Raw genomic sequence first — 22,717 nt, forward strand, 5'->3', positions numbered from 1 at the left:
CTTAATTCAATCATCGATGAAACAATTTTTATGATCGTTAAATTGCATCTCTTGAGAATTTCTCAGCCAGGGATTTTACCTGGGTGGGAAGGCCGAAGGACCTAAGTTTTGTCATGTTTTTTGACTTACTATATTAGAATTGGTAATATATGTTATAACGAAGGGAGCTCTGGGGACTCAAAACTCTCTTTAGCTGCCCCACTTACTTAAAGTCATATTCAATAAATTTTTGTTACTACATAATTTGTATCTTTTGTTATGTGTAATATATAATTCTTCACTATGCATTTATTTAGCCTATTTCACTGTGTAAATTAATGTGTAATTATATCTTAAGTGACCTAATTGTTTTTTTATTCTTTAGTTAGTGTAAAAATTAAGTACTAACAAGCAGAGACTAATTCCTCATTAGCCATCAAGTCAGTAAAGTCCTAGCTGGTGCTGCTGATTGGAACTTGCATCGTTCTAGAAAAATCGAAAAAGGATACTAGACTTGCAAATCCGAATAAGAAGAAGAAAATGTATAGAATGCAAAAAAAAAAAAAAAAATGTATAAAACTTTTTTATTCATAATAAATTTGTAAATATATAAATTGCTCCAAAATATTCTTTTTGAAGAAAAAAAAGAAGAACAAAGAGAAACAAACTTCCTAAAATAATAGTGTCTGCTTACCGTTGGAAGCTCCCCTATTAGCCATTAGAAAAGTTTTTATAATCTTGTAGCGCATGAACGCAACATGTTTTTCTATTTTTTGTTTCAATGGCTTTACTTTTATCATTTAGAGAAAAACATTCTTACAGAATTAAACTATCAATGAGTAGAATAGGGATGTATCGCATCTGATACTTAATCTTAATACATTCAGGGCCTGGTTTTAAGCGTAAGTATGAGGAAGCACAGGCTTTAAGGACCCCAAAAATTACAAAAAAAACTATATAAAGAATTGTCATAAGTGGGTGTTTAAATTTGCTATTGCACTATAAACAATTTTCTAAACATTTTTATTCAAGTATAAGTTTATTGCTGGCTCTGTTTTAACGAGGTTTACGAGTTCAGTGAAAACCTAACTCTCTCCCCATGGATTGATTAAACTATTTGGAGTGATGTATGAGATCACTCAGATGTAACTCTGTGTTGGTACGGATCGAACTATTGCTGCTTAAGGCATTTATTTTGTTTCTGTTGATTTACAATGTTTCAAAATGTTTTGAATCTTTTTTTTTTTTTTTTTTAATGTAAGTTTCAAGTTACAAATACAGAGCTGTTGATATTTTATCTGGATTATACAGGCTGATAAATTGACTAGCACCTAATTTGCCTGGGCCCAGAGCCTGTGTCTGAGTTTTCACTTTTGTATCCGTAATGTAAAGAACCAATTTCTTATTACTATCTAGTGTTTCATTTAGTTAGAAGCAATACTTAACATGCAACTAAACAAAATACATGCTGAGCTTGGAAACCAGTTTGGGGGAAGGAAAAGACTTAGTTTAAGATATTCAGTGACATTATCAAAACAGATATACCCCGAATTTTTTTGAAATTTGCAGTTGCAAAAACCCAGTTTTGGGTAATGTTTTGAGGGGAAGAAAGATTGGGGCCAATCCCTGGGAATTTTTTGAAATTGAAATCTTCAAAACACAATTGTGATAATATCTAGGGTAACGTTTAGGGGATCGGCAATCTTTACCCATTGAAGGCTCTAAAAACGTAATTTTGGGTTGACTTTCAATGATGTTATGTGGAAGAATTTTCGGAAGCTCCTCTCCTGAAAATTTTCAAAATTCAAGCCCTAAAAAACTAAATTTCAAACAATCGTTAATGGTAGAGAAGGGGGGGGGGGCCAAGAAACATTCCGCCGAAAATTTTTTGAAGTTAGTGCTTTTGAAAAGGCAGGTTTTAAAGGATTTTCGGTACTGTTTGTGGGAGGAGAGATTTGGGGCCACTTTTCGGTAATTTTCGGCGACGCTCTCCCGTAATTTTTTCCAGAATTGAAGCCCTGAAAACGAAAGTTTGAACGATCTTTGGTAATATTGGAGGGGGGAGGGGGAATTCGAACACAACTCGAATTTTTCCGGATTGAAGTCCGAAAAACGAAATTTTTCGCAATTGATTTTTGTGAAGGTTCGAAAATTTCCCCCCGCTGGCTGCGGCCTTGCTTGAAAAACATCCCCAACATTTTAAGATATAGAATTAATCCTTTCGGGGTGAATGACACCCAAAATGTGTCTTAAGAGCGTACGAAAAAATACATGCTCAAAACTTGCTCCAATATTTAAAATTTATAGAATCCAACAAACGCAGTAGCATTACTACAAGAAGGGGGGTGCTACTGGAATGGGTTTAAAAGTTAATTAAAAGTATAAAAATTTCATTTCAGAAATTATTTTCAGATTTTTTGGTTGTATTAAACGTTGCATATTTATTTTGATTAGGTAACATCCTTGCTTTAAATTACTTTAGAATTCTCGCAAAAATCCCGGAATAAACCCAGTTTTTTCTTTTCTTTGCAATACTACTTATGACTGAAAGGTGGAGGGTGAACGAACTTGGAAACTAATACGAGCGAAGGCAATATTCCACAACAGGATTGCCCAATAATATATGCAGGGCCAATGTCACCTGGTTACCAAAGTATCTGCCAAAGTTGCGAAAAAACTTGCCGGCAGTATTGCCCAATATAATTACCCAACATTGTGAAAAACTTTACCGTTCGGTGGCGGCCGACCCAATTAGACCGATAATGACGAATTTTGTTCTACAAAATTGGCCAGCCCTGCATCTGCCAGTGTTGCAAAAAGCTTGCCGGCATACATTGACTAATTTTGTTCTGCCAGTATCAGCCAATACTGGCGTTGTGTAGTGCCCAATATTGTATAAAGTAAACCGTTTGATGTCAGCTATCCTAACTTTACGTGATATTGGCCAGTCTTCCAAACATCTTGTTTGCGACATTTTTTCATTGCACATTCTTTGTCGTAGATGGAACAAAACCCAGCGTCGGAGCGGCAACTTATGAAGGAGATTTTTAAGTGCACTGCGCACTTTGACGAGACCTGGGAGAGCATAAACATGCGTTTAAAGGCATTTAGTTTCGAAAAATTTCTGGGATACAGCCTCCTGATTTCCTAGCCCCTCCCTCTCTTGTCAGAAAAAGAGCTAAAAACCCTAGTAGCACATGACGTACGACAATATCGTAAAAATACCAATGCTATATCGCTGTGTCATCGGGTCACAATATAAAACGATGTCTAATCTGACAGAGCGTGCGCTATTGTGACAGTATCGTTACGCGTCATTGTAACGATGACGCAAGCGTCATCATGCAGTCATCCTTTCCCATAGCTACGATATCTTCCTATACCGTTTATGCGTCATTGTAACCATAACGTAAGCGTCATCGTCTCACAATGAGAGAGGGGTGTAAAATTTCAAAAATTTAAAATTTTTAAATAAAACTGGATTATTTTTTATTTATTCATAAAATAACAGTACAGCTTTGAAATATGACTATAATAAAAATAATTTTGTAAAATATCGTTTCTCGTAATATCGTGACGATGACGCGCTATACAGCAAAAACAGTATACGGCAATGACGTACAGATGACGCCACGATATGGTGTGCTACTACGGAAAGCTATCTTTTTAAAACTTGAGCTTAGAAAGGTTTCGAAATGGGAAGTTTGAGCGACGAGCATGTTGGGTGCTGGGAACATTTTGGGCTCCCAGCACATTGGGCCCAATGATCCCATCGCCCAAAATGCTCGGCGTCCAATGTTCCAGGCGCTCAATATGCTCGGCGCCCAAAGTTCCTAGATCGGAAAGGTTTACGCTGGAGAGTCACTTACCTTGCCTCTTCTCTGACCTGGCTCAACAGAACCTAAAATGGCGTTTTTGGGACATCAGTAATTTCTTACAATTTCCCAAGCGATTCCCCCTCCCCCGTCTTGTAATAAAGCCAAAGATAGCTTTAAAATGTTTTAAGGTGTAGGTATAAAGACTCCCAAAGTTAATTATTACCTAAAGATAGCTTTGTTTTTAGAACTTAACTCTTCCTTGGACACCCCCAAACCCTTTTACGTTGAAAGGTGTCCGTAGGAGAGTACTCTCACCCTTCCAAAGTTTCGCTTATACAGGCTAAAATTGCGTTTTTAAAATTCAATATGAAAAAGTTTCAAGAGCAGCGCCAACCCTGACCTTTTAAGTAATACACTATAAAAATCATTTCTAGGCCTTGAATTTCAGAAGTTTTCCGGGGGAGGTGTTCCTTTATTCCACCTCCATTTCTCTTGCGTTAATACCAAAAAAAAAAAAAGTCAGACATTGCATGCTTTTGATTTCCATTATGAAAATTTCCAAAGTAGATCCCCCTCTCATTTTCTTCAAAGATAGCGAAAGATATATAGCAGAAAATTGATTTCAGTTTCGATACCGTTACAAAACAAAGTCCCGTTTTAAGGTGCAATTTAAAAAAAATTCCGGACCTAGAGCCACTTAACTTCTCTTTCAGTAACAAGACATCCCCTTAACATCACCAAAAGATCATAGGCGGCTTTACCAAAAAAGGGGTTAAACGAAGTGTAGAGGTTGGGGGGGGGGTAACCACTGAAGCTTTTTTTTAAATTATTATTCGTGAAATTGGGCTATAGTATTCCTGGCTTTTAATACTACTGATTCAATTTACTTCTTAAACTGCAAAATATGGCCTCGAAATTCGGGGCGGAGAATCACTTTAGATTTTTCCTTTCAATTTTAAAATTCCATTTTTATGAAATAAGACGAGTAATGTCCCTTTATTTCGAATATTTAGTTCATACTTTCGTGAAATAAATCAATTTACTCTATAAAAAATTAAAAAATCATTTTTCAATCGGTGTCATTGTTCATCCTCTTATATTAACGAAAACCACCAAAAATTGCAATTTTAGTTTAACTCGTTACCTTCAAATTACTAATAGATTCACCTCCCCCCTCCCTTTTTCCTGCGATTAAATCTTAAAATTTTATTAAAAAACTTGAAGGAATCAAAATGGTGGATTCAGGGCCTGGTTTTAGTGGTGGTCCTTTCCAAAAAAGGAAGGGGGAGGCCGTCATTTCGGGATTCGGGAGGAGCAATTGCCCCCACCCCCCATGTGCTAGGTCGAATCTTTTTTTTTTGGAAGTTCGAAATTTTATGTCAATGAAACGTTGCCCCAGAGGCTGCGACTGGGACTGAAAAGTGCGGGGGGTGGGGGGGGGGGGCAAAAAGAAAAACCTAAAAGCCATAGGATTTTTAGCGGCAGCAAAAAAATGAAAAAAAAAAAGTGTAAAATTTTGTTAGGGCTGGTTTTGAGAGCAGATGAGTGGTAATTGATGTGAACTCACTTATTTCTTAAGATGTTGATGAATTTTGTACACAATAACTTTCTTCGAAGAAACACTTAGACTTACAATAGTTACCAGAAGTTTTTTGAGATGTCACAAAAAGTTGGTAAAAATTTCATTAAACAACTACACTCCTGTTTGTGAACATTGCAACACTATGAAGGAAGCATCATAGTTGAATAAAATTCAATACCCAGTTGAGTGATAATGGTACAAATAAATGATTACATTTTCAAACCAAACAAACAATAAAAAGAGATAGAAAATTTTGTGGGGCCACCACGCGTCGCAATAAGAGCTGCTACACGACTCGACATGGAGTGAAACAAAGTTTGAATATCTGCCTGCGGAAGAGTATTCCATATTGTTTGTATGCGCAACCAAAGTTCGTCTGTCGAAACAACAACACGAGGATCACGAGCGAGAAGCCGCCCAACGAAATCTCACACATGTTCAATCGGTGACATATCCGGGAAATATGCAGGCCAAGGAAGAAGTTGTACCTGCTGCGAATCAAGGTAGGATTTGACAGTCCTGGCGACATGTGAGCGGGCATTATCCTGCTGGAATACAGCCCCTGACAATCCTTCAGGAAAGGAATAACTTGGGGCTGTAAAACTTTGTTTATGTATCGAATACTGTTAAAATTGCCCACAATTCGTAGCAATTGTGATCGTCCATGATATGCTATAGCACCCCAGACCATAACTCCGAGTGTTCGTCCATGTGGCGTTCGATGATGCACTCCGGAATGTGCCGTTCACCGGCATAGCGCCTGACACGAATTCGGCCATCATGGTGCCACAAATTGAAGCGGGATTCGTCTGTAAAGACGAGCTGCTGCCAATCAGCACGCCAGCTCCTATGCACATTGGCTCATTGTAGCCTCAGGCGGCGATGGTTTTGCGTAAGAGGAATCCTGTATAAAGGAATCCTTGCGCGCAGCCTACGCTGTAGCAAACGTCTCCGAATTGATGAAGCACACAATGAAACACCTGTAGCTGTTGACCACTGTGCTGCCAATTGTCTAGAAAAAGCTGTGCGGTCTGTCAGCGCCATACGCACCAGGTGTCTTTCATCGCGAGCTGACGTCACATTTCGGGATCCACTCCCAGATTTCCGAGCTGTCCGACCTTCGTCCGTCCCATGCTTCCAAACATGCATGATTGTGCTGCTGTTATGCTGCACAAGAGCGGCTACTGCACGATAAGACAATCCAGCTTCACGAAGGTGAACTATTCTGCTCCATTCAAACTCCGAAATGTGCTCAAATTTCGCTTTCTTTCGTCGAAGAGGCATAGTAAAGATTCAGTTACTCTAGCATATAACCACCGATAATCATACACGCTTCGCTACAGCCGTCTACTTATATTCGGTTCGATCCGCAGTTCAGAGGAAGCTGCTCAGCATACGCATGCGCTACCGGTCTGCAATTCTGATCATTTGCATATCATACCGTACTTTACATTTCCTGCAATTTTCAGCTCACTCGCGTAAGTCATTCGTGGTGTTGCAATTTTCCCAAACGGGAGTGTATTTAAGTAAAACAATTGAATTACTAATATCTAAACAATGAATACATAAACTAAAAGTTACTGCTTGTGATAAATAATGTTCCGTAAACAGATATACAAAGTAAAACAAAGAATTATGTTCAAAAAATTTTGACATTTCTGTTTTTTTTTTTTATTATTATTTATTTTTAGATTTGGTTTCTAAATTGGAAAATAAAATAAATAAATGAACCATAGAAAAATAACCCCCTTTCCCCCGCCCCCCGAATCGCCGCCACTGCGTTGCCCTTATAACCTCACATGCGCCACGAAAATATTTAGGCGTCCAGCAAAAGGTATACAATTTATAATTCTTTTCAAAAAAGTTATTTAAATAAAATATCAAGTTCAAAATTTAACTTAAATTTGAAAAAGTCTATATATTGAGCACCATGTGGGAGACATTAATATATTGCAGGAGAGCTAACATTTCTATTCAACGCTTATCGGCTTAACTGTTTATATTGTTCAGCTTGATAACTTTTTGAAGGAAATTTCAAAATATAGGTCTCTTGCGTGTCACCTAAATATTTTTGTGGCACATGTGGGGCCAACTTTTTATCATCATGAAATTTCGAACAGCAAAAAACTTTTTTTTTTCGATACGGCCTAGTACAGTGCTGGTTCACACTTTTTGCCCAAAAGGAAAAACATGAGGCTGTTCGTCTTGAAAAATCTACTTTCGTTTTCTTTTTGGGACACCCCAAATACGCATGCGTGTGTGTACACACATGCGATATTGGCATTCTTTCCATCTTAAAATTTTGAAGCTTTTTTTTCGATTGGGTTGAAAGCCCCCCCCCCCCTCATGCGGGGAGGACAAGGCGATCAAGCGCTCTCTCGCGGAAATTTAACGTGGACCAAAACGCATTTTTAAGCAGGCTTTGCTTAGAGGATGAGATTATTATAGGGCACTTAGCCCTTGTAGAAACATATAATATAGGGAAAGTGGGATCCATTCTCTTAAACTTATTAATAATACTTAGTGCAAAAAATCCTATAGAAGTGTGCACTTTAGGTGAAACTATAATTGAAGTTTAATGAGCATAAGTAATAAACACTAACCTGGAAACGCTTCTGTGAAAAATGTTGCTTGAACTCCCTAAAACATTATTTTTTGGAAATTTGTTTTGCCTTTAATTCTGTGACGCAGAAAACGAAGCCCAAAAATGTGCAAAACCAACCATACTGTGATGACAGGATTGCCATTTGCCACTCACCTTATAGGTAAAAAATCCTTCGAGTTTACCCTGTGTGAGTAGCAGCATCACAACTGAGCAAACACTAATCCAGTATAATTTCGATTTAACGATATCAAATTTACGGATTCCCTCAATTAAATGATACATTTCACTGGTTCGGATTTAACTTTATTGAATATATATATGCTGCTCGATTTAACGATAACTTTCTCCAGTCCCTTGGCAATTGTTAAATCGGTGTATTTGTATAAGAAAATGAATGTCCTAAAAGTTTCATAAAAACTTTTAGGACATTAATTTTCTTTTAAACTTTTAAGACATTAATTTTAGGACGGAGGGAAAATATAAATTAATAAATTAAAGAGGAAATGAAGAATTCATTAAAACTGAAATAAATAGCATGGTGACTGAATATTTATATATTTAACTTTTTTTTTTTTTTTTTTTTTTTAAAGCTCTCTTTAAATCATTCATTGCTTGTACCTTAAAAGAAAAACACTAAAAGTTAGCAGAACAGTATATTGAAGACTAATCTCATGATCTCTAAATTAAATTAGCATAAAATTCAAGATGCATGTCAAATAAAATATTCAAGACCATTTGATTTTACGATAGATATTTTAAAATTTACTCAAACAAAAACCTGGGGAAAAAATGTGTATGTTAAAGCAAAATTGATTTTTATTTTAGTCTATTCATTTAATTTTAACTTTTATTTAATTATTAGTAGCTTATACATTTAGCAATTTTTGCAACTTCCATTTCTGAAACGTACTGCATTTTAAGAAAATTTGCAAAATTCCCTAGTTTTTTCCTTTTTTTTCGCGGGGGGGGGGGGGGGGGGAGATTTTGAATTCCTTGTATTTTCTGGTTTTTCTATGGTATGGCAACCCTGCGTGACATGATTAGTGTAAATAAGTACAAAAGCTTGATGGATATTTAAGTTTTACGGGTGTGACCCACTTTCCCCAACGAACAAAATCTAAGAAGACATAATATAGTAAACTTTATTCTTCATTCTGTTTTTAATAACGTAGTTGACTCTCTTTTGCCCTAAATGATAAATAGCTGAAAAAAACTACCAATGAAAACAATTATTTATTTTTTATTATGTTATTTTTCCATTATATTGATTAAACTTTTTGGAAAACCAGAACTAGTTAGTGTTCCAAATATTTACTGGCGAGTTAGAAAGCATAAAGCATAGTAGTGACAGAAATGTACATAATGTGATTTGGTAGAAATGGCAGTCTCTGGAACCTTGAAGTGAGAATCTTTACTTATCCTTATCAAAAGCTAAAATTGAAGGAAACTGACATCCTGAGTTTCCAGTCAAGAGTCATCGGGATTCTACCTTATTCCCGAAATATAGCAGCCAACAATTGTTTTTTCGTTTATCTTGATGGTTGTGTAAAGTCATCCCTGGCTATTTGATAAAATTCTTGATAATTTAACTTTATCACTATCTTTTTGCACTGAGGAATTCTTTTCTTAACTTCTCTGATAAAGAAAAATTGTGACAACATAAAATAGGTCAGTTAGAATGAGTCAAAAAGCACAAGCAGAGGAAATGGCAGTTAATGAAACCCAATTTCTCTGCTATGTGCCATTCAGTGGGTACAAAAATATAAGCTTCTTGGGAAAGTGGAGTGAAAAAAAACATACATTATGAAATCAAATTTATTAATATATGAATACATTTTAACAGAATAGAATACAGTAACGGCTTTGCAACTTGTTCAATCAGAAAAAAGGTTTTTTAGTAGTAACTGCAACAAAACTATCTTTTTTTTCCTGCAATTGTTAGTAAACAAGTTCCTATACTAATTCATCCTTTACACTTCCAGTTAGTTCTAATTTGGTTACAGTACTTTTACTACTGTTGCATTTTTTCTCTTGCTAAAGCCTTTGGTAAATAAATTACCTTTCGTAGCTTTTTGCCATTTGCACCTATCATCATTATTGCATTTTTTAAAATATGTTTATCTACTTTAGAGAGTTTATACTTTCTACTTGGAGCTAATTTCTTCAATATTAGTGAAATTAATATTGCTTGGAGAGAATTATAACATAAAAAGATTTATAAACTAGTTCACACAATGATTGAAAATATTTTTTTCATCATACAACAAATAGATAAGTGTGAGGCATATAACTATATGATGTTTGCTGCAATATATTTAAAATGTGTTTCTGGAATTTCTAGAAATTTTTCTAGGTCAATCTTTATCCATCCAAAAATTGAAATTCAAGAAATTGATGCCAGTTATAGTAGCTTCAAGTTAAAAGGGTTTCTGATAATCGACATTCTACCCTACTTCAAAACAGCTCAATAATCTAAACAACGCTAACTTTCTTACTAATATAAACTCACCAACTTATAAAGCATTAATTGTAATTAAAAGAAATACATAGGATTAACGTAATTTAAAGCATAGAGTACGAGTATTTAAAACACAGTATTATATTAATAGGAGTGACTTAACAGCATGCAGTAAAGTGAAATATAAACTATTATAACAATAAATAAGATGATTTAGGACATGAAGACAGCTGTTTTTTGATCCAGACCAAGAGCGGAACACGTCCAGGGGTACTGCAACAATACTTTGAATGTAAGGCACCAAGAGAAAATGTGTCGACGAGGATGCACTGAAAAATACAAGCAGAGGAAATAGTAGCTAAAATGAAACCAAATCTCTCCACTATGTGTCATTCAGTTTTGAGCAGTCACAAAATTTCAGGAACCTGGAGGGTAAAAAAGAAAGCATTCATTTTTCAGTTAAAATATATAATAAATATAAATCAATAACATATAGTTGATCTTAATTTGTTCAACCAGAATATTTTTTTTGTAGTTTTTGCATTAAAATAGTTTTTTATCTGCTAATATCAGAAAACAAATGTTTTCTAAAATTTAATATTGATTCGAAAGATCTGTAGTTTGAAAAATACACAAAGAGAAATTAGAATGGAAACAATATCAACAAAACAAAAGTGTTATGCAATTCAGTAAATAATATAATTATTATTCAGTAAAACCTTGGATTCCTGAACAAAAAATTTACTTCACCTATAGATGAAAGCAACACAGCACCATAAACTAGCATAGAAGGATACAATTTTGAAGCAATGCATTACATTTTGTAATCAAGGGTCCATTGTACATAGTTTAGGGCCCTGAAGACCACTGTTCCTTGATCCAGACCGAGAGCCGCGCACCCCTGGGATAGAGAATAGAAGAATGTATGGCACCAACAGAATATACGTCGACGAGGAAGCACTGAAAAACACAAGCAGAGGAAATGGTAGCTAAAATGAAACCAAGTCTCTCCACTACGTGTCATTCAGTTTTGAGCGGACACAAATTTCAGGAACCTGGAGGGTAGAAAAAAAGCATTCATTTTTAAGTTAAAATATATGATAAATATAAATCAATAACATATAGTTGATCTTAATTTGTTCAACCAGAATATTTTTTTTTTTTGTAGTTTTTGCATTAAAATAGTTTTTATCTGCTAATATCAGAAAACAAACCCTTTCTAAAATTTAATATTGATTCGAAAGATCTGTAGTTTGAAAAATACACAAAGAGAAATTAGAATGGAAACAATATCAACAAAACAAAGGTGTTATGCAATTCAGTAAATAATATAATTATTATTCAGTAAAACCTTGGATTCCTGAACAAAAAATTTACTTCACCTATAAATGAAAGCAACACAGCACCATAAACTAGCATAGAAGGATACAATTTTGAAGCAATGCATTATATTTTGTAATCAAGGGTCCATTGTACATGGTTTAGGGCCCTAAAGACCACTGTTCCTTGATCCAGACCGAGAGCCGCGCACCCCTGGGATAGAGAATAGAAGAATGTATGGCACCAACAGAATATACGTCGACGAGGAAGCACTGAAAAACACAAGCAGAGGAAATGGTAGCTAAAATGAAACCAAGTCTCTCCACTACGTGTCATTCAGTTTTGAGCGGACACAAATTTCAGGAACCTGGAGGGTAGAAAAGAGCATTCATTTTTAAGTTAAAATACATGATAAATACAAATCAATAACATATAGTTGATCTTAATTTTTACAAACAGAACTTTTTCGCAGCTTTTTCAATAAAATATTTTTTTATCTGCTAATATATATGTCAGAAAACAAGTCCTTAAACAAAATCATTCTCTTCGCTTCCAGTTGTTTTATTTATTTCATTATACCAGTTGAATTATGTTGCATTACTTTGATTTCAGTTATTCTTTTGCTTAAGAAAATTTCAGTAATTTGCACCTAACTCATGCTTTTGCAAATTTTTAATCTGATACTCTTCCTAGACCTAGAAACACTTCTTTGAGCCACTTTTTTCTATTCTAAAATCTAAACTTGATTCGAAAGATCTGTAGTTGCAACACAAACTAGCAAAGAATCATACAATTTTGATGCAATACACTACATTTTATAATCAAGGGTCCACTGTATATGGTTTAGGGCCCTTTGAGACCTGCTACATGTTGCTGTGCTTGAGTCCCAAGTGGAGCTGATATTTTGTTTGACTCGGGTTGCACTTTCTGAAGAAGAAAGGCACCCTTTACAAGGAGAAACCCCTCGGCTCCCCTCATGTGCCAGTCCATCAGCAACTTCATTTCCATAAACATTTACATGTGACGGTATCCACTGAAAAGTAATTTTAGGACGTCTGTAAAAGTAATGTCTGTCTACCTGTTACTATCAGAAAGATTTTCATAACATACAGCACTAGCCAAATGTATATAAAAACCACATTTAAGATCCGTTACAAAATGACATCACTATTCACAGAATACAGCAAATTTCTCATTAAAGAAAGTTAAAGAATTTACCAAATACAGCAAGAGAAACAAATTGAAAAGAAAAGAGTATTAACAGAACAAATGTATTTTCCAATAAAATAAATACACATGTATTCAGGAAGAATTGCTTTTTATAATCAATGACATTTTAGTAAATTAAGGTAGCATAAGTAAAGATCATGTATTAAAACAAGGATAAAATAATTACTAATGTACACACAATTGTTCATACTATATAATTCACATTTCAAAACTATTTTCCCCAGAAATATTCCAATTAAAAAATTTGTTTAATTAAGCTGCAATGTCTATAAAGTAACACACACAGGTAGGTTACAGGATTTTAAATTTCTCCTTATTAAAACACATAATTAAACAATAATATTATCGAGACAATTCATACGGATTGACTTCCATTAAAATGCAGATACTACTAAATATCTCACTTTTTACCCATATTAATTTCGTTTGAGATGTTTATAAGAGCAATTAAAATGACTTACATTGAATAACTTTAAATTCTGGTTCATTCTTGAATTGCAAATATCAATTTCTTACTTCAGTCGTTACATCGGAATGACGGGTCATAATCAAGAAAAAACACACACTTGGTTTCATAATTTGTTCAATCAGGTTTTTTGTATCTCTCACTATGAGATAACACAAACCCTTTAAAATAAAAACAATCCATTCTCTTCTCTTGAAATTGTTTTATTTGATGATACCAGTTGTACTTGTGTTGCAGAACTTTGACTTCAGTTGATTCTTCTGCTAAGGCAGTTTTCAGCAATATGTACCTAACTACTGTTTCTGCAAATTTTCAATCTGATCCTCTTACTAGAGTAAAAATCAACTCTTGGAGCTACTTGTCTCTATACTTGAAAGACCTGCAGTTTATAAAATATACCAACAGAAATTAGAACGAAAAGAATAGCAACATAACAAAGGTATTAGGGAATTCAATAAACAATATAAATATCATTCAGTGAAACCTGATTATCTTAACATACAACATTTTCCAAAAATAAATAAAAGCAACACAGAAATATAAACTAGAAACACAGAGCATATAATTTTGAAGCAATACATTACATGACAATCCAAGGTCCAAGTGCCACAGTTTAGGGCACCGAAGAATGCTGTTTTTGATCCAGACCAGGAGCCGAACACCCCCAGAGGTATTGCAGCGATATACGAATGGATGGTAACAAGAGAAAATACCTCGATCCATGGATGAGAAAACACTGAAAAAAACAAGCAGAGGAAATGGCAACTAAAATGAAACCAAATCCCCCTGCTGTGTTTCATTCAGTTTGGAGAGGACACAAAAAACGTACTTCAGGAACCTGGAGAGGAAAAAAAGTATTCAATATAAATCAAAATTTATAATCAAGAAAAAACACACACTTGGTTTCGTAATTTGTTCAATCAGGTTTTTTGTATCTCTCACTATGAGATAACACAAACCCTTTAAAATAAAAACAATCCATTCTCTTCTCTTGAAATTGTTTTATTTGATGATACCAGTTGTTCAGTAAAATCCCTCTAATACGGACACTATCGGGACAATTTTTTTTTTTGTCCACAGTAGAGAGGTGTCCGCAGAACAGGGGTTTAATAATGTTATTTGAATTGGAACTGGGGAATTAAAAATTGTCCGCATAAGAGGGGTGTCCGTTAGGAGGGGTTTCACTATACTTGTGTTGCAGAACTTTGATTTCAGTTGATTCTTCTGCTAAGGCAGTTTTCAGCAATATGTACCTAACTACTGTTTCTGCAAATTTTCAATCTGATCCTCTTACTAGAGTGAAAATCAACTCTTGGAGCTACTTGTCTCTATACTTGAAAGACCTGCAGTTTATAAAATATACCAATAGAAATTAGAACGAAAAGAATAGCAACATAACAAAGGTGTTAGGGAATTCAATAAACAATATAAATATCATTCAGTGAAACCTGATTATCTTAACATACATTTTCCAAAAATAAATAAAAGCAACACAGAAATATAAACTAGAAACACAGAGCATATAATTTTGAAGCTACATTACATGACAATCCAAGGTCCAAGTGCCACAGTTTAGGGCACCGAAGAATGCTGTTTTTTGATCCAGACCAGGAGCCGAGCACCCCCAGAGGTATTGCAGCGATATACGAATGGATGGTAACAAGAGAAAATACCTCGATCCATGGATGAGAAAACACTGAAAAAAACAAGCAGAGGAAATGGCAACTAAAATGAAACCAAATCCCCCAGCTGTGTTTCATTCAGTTTGGAGAGGACACAAAAAACGTACTTCAGGAACCTGGAGAGGAAAAAAGCATTCACTATTAAGTCAAAATTTATAATTAAGAAAAAAAAACACACATGGTTTCTTAATTTGTTCAATCAGGTTTTTTGTATCTCTCACTATCAGAAAACAAACCTTGCTTCATTTATTTCACTATACCAGTTGCATTTATGTTGCAGAACTTTGTTTTCAGTTTTCATTATTCTTTCGTTTAAGAAATTGAATAGAAAAGAGCATTAACAGAGCAACAGTACATTTCAATACAATAAATACACGTAATTTCAGCAAGACTTGCTTTTTATAATCAATGACATTTTAGTAAATTAATATAGCATAAGTACAGGATTATGCATTAAAACTAAGATAAACTAATTACTAATGTACTACACATAATTGTTCAACGTTCATACTACACAATTCAAAATTATTTCCCACAGAAATATTCCAATTAAGAAAATTTATCATTAAGCTGTAATGTCTATAAAGTAGCACACACAGAGGCTACAGGATCTTAAATTTCTCTTCATTGAAACACATAATTAAACAATAATTGAGACAATTCATATAAATTGGCTTCTATTTAAATGCAGATACTAAATAGTTCACTTTTTCTACACATATTAAATTTGTTTGAGATGTTAATGCAAGTAATTAAAATAACTTACTTGGAATTACTTTACATTTTGATTCTTTCTTGAATTGCCAATAGCAATTTCTTACTTCTGTTGTTCGGGCAGGAACGGTACCTGGAAATAAAGAATATTTTAACAAAACAAATTCCAGAAATTGATTCCTCACCTAAATCAAGTCAGCAAAGAGAGCAATGAAGTTTTTTTTTTTTTCTGATATCATAAAAGGCATAATAAAAGATAATTAATGCATTAAAACAAAAGAAGGTACCTTGCTGCTACCCACATTGCACGTTGGACAAAACAAAGGTGTTTTGCAATTCAGTAAATAATATAATTATTCAGTAAAAATTTGGATTCCTGAACAAAAAACATACTTCACCTATAAATAAAAGCAACATAAACTAGCATAGAAACATAATTTTGAAGCAATGCATTGCATTATATAATCAAGGGTTCACAGTACATATTTTAGGGCCCTTTGAGACCTGCCACATGTTGCTGTGCTTGACTGTGTGCGCTTCGTAGTAAGGCTAGTATCATTTGATCTTCCCAGCTGATTGCCATAAGTAAAGCAAAAACAGGGTGGGTTGCTTTTTACCCATGTGCAGGAGCCCGTCTCTAAGTGGAGCTGATATTTTGCTTGACTCTGGTTGCAATTTCTGAGGAAGAAAGGCACCCTTTACGAGGAGAAACCCCTCGGCTCCCCTCATGTGCCAGTCCGTTAGCAACTTCATTTCCATAAATATTTACATGTGACTAACCACTGAAAAGTTTTTTTAGGACGTCTGTAAAAGCAACGTCTGTCTACCTGTTACTATCAGAAAACAAATCCCCCCCCTTTTAAAATTTATCCTTTTCACTTCCGGATGTTTTATTTATTTCACTTTTCCAGTTGCTTTACCCTCTGTATTACATTATTCTTTTGCTAAAGCAATTTTCTGAGACCCTATTTTCATAACAAACAGCACTAGCCAAATGTACATAAAAGAGCACATCCAAGGTACAAGATTAGTTACAAAATGACATCACTATTCACAGAATGCAGCAAATTTCTCATTAAAGAAGGTTGAATAATTTATTAAATACAGCAAGAGAAACAAATTGAATAGAAAATATTATTAACAGAACAAAGGTATTTTTCAATAAAATACATACACATATGTTCAGGAAGACTTGCTTTTTATAACCAACGACATTTTAGTAAATTAAGGTAGCACAAGTAAAGGATTATGATTAAAACAAGGATAAAATAATTAATAACGTACACACAATTGTTCATACTACATAATTCACATTCCAAAATTATCCCCCCCCCAAATATTCCAATTAAAAAAATTTGTTTAATTAGCTACAATATCTATAAAGTAACACACACGCCTAGGTTACAGGATTTTAAATTTCTCCTTAATTAAAACACATAATTAAAACAATAATATCGAGACAATTCATATAGATTGGCTGCCATTAAAATGCAGATACTACTAAATCTTACACTCTTTCTACACATATTAATTTCGTTTGAGATGCTAATGAGAGGAATTAAAATGACTTACTTCGTATCACTTTAAATTTTTATTCTTTCTTTTGGATTGCAATTCTTACTTCACAGTATTCGTTACATCGGGATGAGGGTAACCTGGAAATAAAGAATATTTTAACAATACAAATTTCAGAAATTGATTTCTCACCCAAATCAAGTCAGCAAAGAAAGTGTTGAAGCTTTTTATTCTGAAATCAAAAAAGGCATAATTAAAGATAAGCAATTAATGCGTTAAAACAAAAGAACATACCTGACCATTACCCACGTTGCACGTTGGACGCTGGACGATCCCATTCTTGAGCGACAAATAGGGGGTATAGGAATAAGATGACATCACCGGCCGGCAGCATAAGAAGTGTTTATATTTTTCGAGTCCGGGCAGCCGGCAGCGGAGTCACTTCGACCGCAACCACGTTGTATTTTACTGTTGCCAACGTAAATTCTTCATTCAACTGTCGAGATATTTTAGCTAATGGTTGCGTTCGCATATCGCGGCGGTTACTAACCGGTTGCTTAAAACAAGGCTGCGTTCGGAAACGATCCACCGGTTACACCGCCTGGTAGAACAGCTGTGTTACCGAACACTCGTGGTTACACCGCGGTAGTTCTAGTTCAGCAGCAAACGACGCTCCAATCAAAGCATAACTTTCGTGATGGGGAAAATCACGTGCGTTACGATCAAAACATGAAATACGACCGGATTGGCCTAGAGCATCACCGCACTAGAGTCAATGCCTGTGAACTGAAAAATGACGTCATCATGCGTCGGCCGATCGTCAGCCATACTAGTGTTACGGAAATCCTATTACATGTTAAATTTTTTATATCACCGCTTCTTTTAACCTCCAAGTATTTGATATTTCAAAACAGAAAATCAAAGATGGATTCAAAATCCGTAGTAAGCAATATTTTCCCAAAATTACAAAAAAAAAAAAAAAATAGAATGATTTTCTTTGACGCAATTTTTAACTTGGCGAGAATTTTCGATGCTATTCTTTACCTCAAGTTTTAGCATAAATTATATAGAAAGAACTTTGGCGAATCTATGTACGTTTTTTTTTTTTTTTTTTTTTTTTTTTTGAGCAATCACGATTCGGAACTCCAGCGCTCGAATACGCTACCTTGCGGTGATTTATAAAACTGCGAATGCAACTAAAACATTGCCACGTTGCAATCCACGTGTATCTGTTGACGTAAACGCGGTCAGTTTGTTCTGAGTAACGCATTCAACATGTCTAAGAACGCCTTCAACAACAGAAATTAATTCGTCCCTTTTAGTAGTATTCTCGAGCTTCTCAAAATAATGTTAGTTTTCCTTATTTCTTTCAAAAAAGTATTAAATGGTGGAAGCGTAAACAAGAAAACTCTGGATTAACAGAATTGGATAACGTTATACCAGGTAAAATTTTTTATTGTTTTGTATGAATTTGTAAGAATATGAGTTTTTTTTAATCTTAAATTAATTTAACTAATCATATTTTACAGCAGCATTTAGTTGGAATGGACAGTATGCAAAATATTTTCTTGAATTTATTATCGTAGAACAAAATGAAAAATGTTTAACCGAGAAAGAATTTACTTTATTCCTTTTATTCTCAGCTGAAAGGTTTCGCCAAATTTGTTTAGGGTTATAGTTTTGGAATTGTGCGAGCAAAGTAGCCTTGGCGAGATTTCGCGTTTTTAGTTAAACCATTTTCAATTTTTATCATGAGTGGAATAAAATGATAGTAAGATTACAGAATTCGATAAGTAAAAAGAAATAATGGTCAATCAACTGAAAAGAAAACTACCACCATATATAAACTGTGAGTACACATTTTATTTATTTTGTTCTGAGTGAATTTGAATAAATATCAGTTTTTCAATTCGATGAAAAAAAAAACGAACTTAACATTATTGACTGGACACTTTTCCTTAACCTAATTCCACATAAATGATTTAAATAACCTTTGTTACTACAGTATCCTACTGAAATAGAAAGTATGCAAATAAATTTTCTTGAAAATATTTATCGCAGAACAGATTGAAAAATCCAGAAAGAACGTTAAGAATTTGAACAATAAAAAATAAAAGTTCGCCAAAAATCTGTTTATAGGGTTATGGTTTTAGAATTCTGTGAAAGAATAATGTATCTTGACAAGATTTCGCATATCAGGTAAATCATTTCCATGACGAATGAATTAAATGCATGATTTCTTTGGATATCCAATCATATAATCATAGAAATAAATTATCTAGTGTTAAACGTTACTCTTGACAGTCTGCCACGTATGTGCACTATGTGACAAAAATGTCAACAAATGCCGGAAATGTCACGAAACTGAACTGAATATGTACTAATGTATAGAAAAAAACGGTACAAAATGAAAATGCCGTTCGAAGCGAACCAAAAATTTATGAATTCCGAATTCAACATCGTGGAAATGGCTGCTTCAGAACAACTTACTGTGTGTTCTGCATTAATTGCTTACTTTCGTAATACTTTTTGGTTTCTAATCTCTTTCTATATGGGTCAGAATAACCAAAAGACTTTGAAAAATCTTTTCAAATGAATAAAGCGAAAAAATCATACATAACAACAAAAATCACAACACTTTTAGCATTTTCTTCGTTACCACATGCGTTTGTTTTAGTTTTTACTTCCGCCATTAGACAGTGACTGCAGTGCCCCCTATAGTTCGTTGGAGTTGCGAATTGAAAAATTTAGAATGATTTTCTTTGACGCAATTTTTAACTTGGCGAGAATTTTTGATGCTATTCTTTACCTCAAGTTTTAGCTTAAATTATATAGAAAGAACTTTGGCGAATCTATGTAGGTTTTTTTTTTTTTTTGAGCAATCACGATTGCTTATTGTTCTCATTTGACAGTTTTGATGTCCTATCTTTTTATTTTCCCACGACCACCCTCCGCACCCTGTCACCATCGACCGGGTCCTCACGATGCTGCTCCTCTAGCGAAAGCCGTCTCCAGGTTGCAGCCATGTCCTACACACACGCGCATACATACGCAGCTACACACACACGCACGCACACACACATACACACAACTACCCACACATTCATGCCTGCACACTGACACAAACACATATGCCTACACACACATACACATACCCCCCACACACACACATTCATATACACAACTACCCACACACTTATGCCAGCACACAGACAAACACACATGCCTACACACACATACACATACCCCTACACACAAACCCCCACACACAAACACACATACCCCCACACACTGACACAAACACATATGATTACACACACATACACATACATCCCCACACACATACACACATTCATATACACAACTACCCACACACTTATGCCAGCACACAGACAAACACCCATGCCTACATACACATACCCCTACACACAAACACACATACCCCCACACACAAACACACATGCCTACATACACACACTTGTGATTGCGAAAACTATAATTTGAATTCAAGATGCCAAAATTCAAATTAATTTTTTTTTTTTTTTTGAGCAATCACGATTGCTTATTGTCCTCACTTGACCGTCTTTGGCGTTCGGCTCCTTTTTCAGCTTGAACCAGGGGCCTCTGCAGCACCACCGCCCACCGACCTCTGCAGGCGTGGCTCCTCCAGTCCCGAGCTATCCGCTTCTCCTGGTCGAAGGCGTCCATGTCCTACACACACGCACGCTCACACACAACTATGCACACATAACTGCCCAGGAGGAGGGGCAGGCTTGGGGGGATATGAGCCGTTTCTAGAAACAATAACTCCAATGAGTATGGTTCTGTCGCAGTTCGTGATTGCGGTAAACATAATTTGAATTCAAAATTTCGGAACTGAAATTAATTTTCTTTTCTTTTTTTTTCTTTTTAAGTTTTAACAAAACAATAAAATGAGACTAAATTCTCCTTTACAATGAAAAAAAAAATCCACCAAACAATTAAATTAACCTTTTAAAATCCGCCGAATAAAAACTAATTCATTAAATAACAGAAAAAGTTGATTTATATAATCCTAAAAACAAACAAACCAACATTAAAAAATTCATCAATAATAATCCGCCAAAAAGACTTTTTTACTATAGATGCGTCATTTTACTTGGCAACTTTATTAATTTCTACCTTGGCGAAACAAGAAAATGTCGTTTATGTTTGCTCCTCTTTTTCGAGTTTTACATTTCTATGGAACTTTTAATATTAATTAATGATGCAACTTTTATGGCGGTATGTTTTTGTTATAGTGCGTCATTTGAAACAATATTGCTTTTCACGTCTTCACCTTCAACATAGAATAAAATATTTGACCCTGAAAATGACCTTTCTTTTGATTAGGGAGGTACTATGAACACTCAACTTTTCAAGGAAGTTAAAACAGATTGACTTCTTTAAAGTAAAAAGTTTGAATGTACAAGCAATTAAATCAAAAGCAAACATTTCTTATTTTTATTAAGAGGAAAACGGAAAATCTTCAAATTTCAAAATCATACTACATACATATTTATACATAATATATATATAGTAAAGGTATTGCAGGTATTAGTGCAGCAGATGTAGAGTTTCAAAAGGCATATTTTTCATCTTGGCGATTATTTTTCATTTCATTTACTGTTGCCAAGTTTGAATAAACTTGCAATGAGATTACTTTTTTTGGCGATACCATGCATTATTTTGTTTATTAATGGACTTATGATAAAACGAACTATTAAATAAGACTAAATGTTGCGTTAAAATAAAAAGTAGTTTGCTTAATGATTCAAGCTATTAAAAATAAAATTATCCGCTAAACAAAAAACAAACTAAATGAAAACCGTGAATTTTTCTTCTGAAATAAATCGCCCAATTAAACAAATCTTGAGGTTGTTTCTTCAGTGTCAGAAACTTTCGTTTCTAAGACTTAGACGTAGCAACAGCAAGAACTTTTCAAAATAAAACAACAGGTTTCGTTAGCTAAAACTTTATTTTATTTACTATACTATAGAATTGAATTAGTTCAAAGACAGTTGGCTAGGGAAAAAAACAAAATTATACACATTGAGTGATAACATTGTTGATCGGCAAGTTTTTACTCCTATATGAACACTTCAAAAGTACTTACCCAAGATAATAAGGTAGCAACTTTTGAATACCTAATACTGTAACTATACAAAACTACTTCATTTCTTACATGCCGGATAAAGGTAAATTAGCCCTCTCTGTCAGGATTTTTTTTATCGAATGATGCGAAGAATTCAAAGATAATTTTCTATCGACGGTCAGTTTTTCTTGAGCCGACATTACACTTGAAACTTTAATGTGGAAAATGCAATGTC

Source organism: Uloborus diversus, chromosome 9, assembly GCF_026930045.1.
Source record: "Uloborus diversus isolate 005 chromosome 9, Udiv.v.3.1, whole genome shotgun sequence".
NCBI lineage: Eukaryota > Metazoa > Arthropoda > Arachnida > Araneae > Uloboridae > Uloborus > Uloborus diversus.